Source organism: Cyprinus carpio, unplaced genomic scaffold (genome assembly GCF_018340385.1).
Source record: "Cyprinus carpio isolate SPL01 unplaced genomic scaffold, ASM1834038v1 S000001193, whole genome shotgun sequence".
Classification (NCBI taxonomy): domain Eukaryota; kingdom Metazoa; phylum Chordata; class Actinopteri; order Cypriniformes; family Cyprinidae; genus Cyprinus; species Cyprinus carpio.
Genome location: NW_024873912.1, coordinates 11,363 through 12,680, shown reverse-complemented (window position 1 = coordinate 12,680; position 1,318 = coordinate 11,363). Strand labels below are relative to the sequence as shown.

General features: G+C 50.6%; 1 non-coding gene across 1 annotated transcript; it reads right to left on the bottom strand.

Annotated features, from left to right (window-relative positions):
• Positions 1-395: 395 nt before the first annotated feature.
• On the bottom strand, positions 396-469 carry trnak-cuu. Its single transcript has one exon. It is a non-coding gene; the product is annotated as a tRNA-Lys (tRNA).
• Between the last annotated feature and the right edge of the window lie 849 nt (positions 470-1,318).

The following is a 1,318-nucleotide window of genomic DNA, read 5'->3' as shown; positions in this document are numbered from 1 at the left end:
ACCACCTTTGTCTTCTCTTAACACAAGGCAACTGACAAAGCTGTAATACGCTCAAAAGGGGCTACGATGCTTGCTCCACGGCATGCGTTAGCGGGACCACTGTGTATCGTATGAAAAATTCTGTGTTTTCAGACACACGGCGGCAAAGGCAGCGGAAAAGCTTCCTTCGTACCTGGGTGGGCTACGAACCACAACCTTTCGGTTAACAGCCGAACGCGCTAGCCGATTGCCGCCACAGAGGACTGACGGTGGCACCTCCACGGGGTTGCGGGTGACAAAAAAAAAATCAACGCTGAGCGCACCACGAAGCTCAGACTCAACCATGTGTCCCGCGTCAGCAAACGGAAGTCAAGAGACTGAGACCCGTTGGGAAGGGCGAGGGGGGGCCAAAGATACGCCCAACGTGGGGCTCGAACCCACGACCATGAGATTAAGAGTCTCATGCTCTACCGACTGAGCTAGCCTGGGCAGCTGCGACGGAATACCCGGGTCTGGTCGCGGTTCTCATAAGTGCCCAAATTTCACGAGAAAAACACGCGGCTGTTTTTTTTCACACAGTCTTGAGACAAAACCTCTTGCGGGTAAAAGCTAGGGTTAATCCTTAACAGTAGGACTTAGAGCAGCAAGGGTGGTCCAAACTCAGTCCTGGAGGGTCCTTGTCCTGCCGAGCTTAGCTCCAAGCCCAATGAACACAACCTGAAGCAGCTAATAAGGTCTCTACAAACTGCAGGACTCGAAACTTCCCGGGCAGGTCTGTTTGGAGCTGGCTGGAGCAAAACTCGTACCGGACAGTGGCCCATCCCTGACAGTTTTTTGGACACCTTGGCTTAGAGTGGGTTCCTTTGTTTGTTTTAAGCCATGCCTGTTGCTGGGGATCACAAGTTTGAACAAGCACCAGCAGCCTGATAACATTGCACAATCAAAACCAGGATAAATTAAACGCATTCCGTTTCAGGAGAGAGCGGTCACTGAATGCAAAACGCTCCTAATGGTCCAAAGGCAAACCAAAAATAGTGTGCCATACCGCAAACAATTGGAGGACCAACCGTCCAACCGGAAAGCTGAAAATACAAAGATGTACTAGGAGAGTGTGAACAAATCGATTGACCTCTTGTCAAACCTCCGAGAGGCTAACAAGTTCAGGCAATCATTCCAAAAAAAAATCCATGGCATTGGAGTGCTGGTCCGCTGTGTCGCATACTAACCAACTATTTCGTGGCATTTTTTGGTACTCCTAGAGCGGAGTTTTGAGGCAGGGACCTCCCGGGGACAAACACAGGCCCTACCACCTCCCGGAACAAAAACATGAAACACTAAG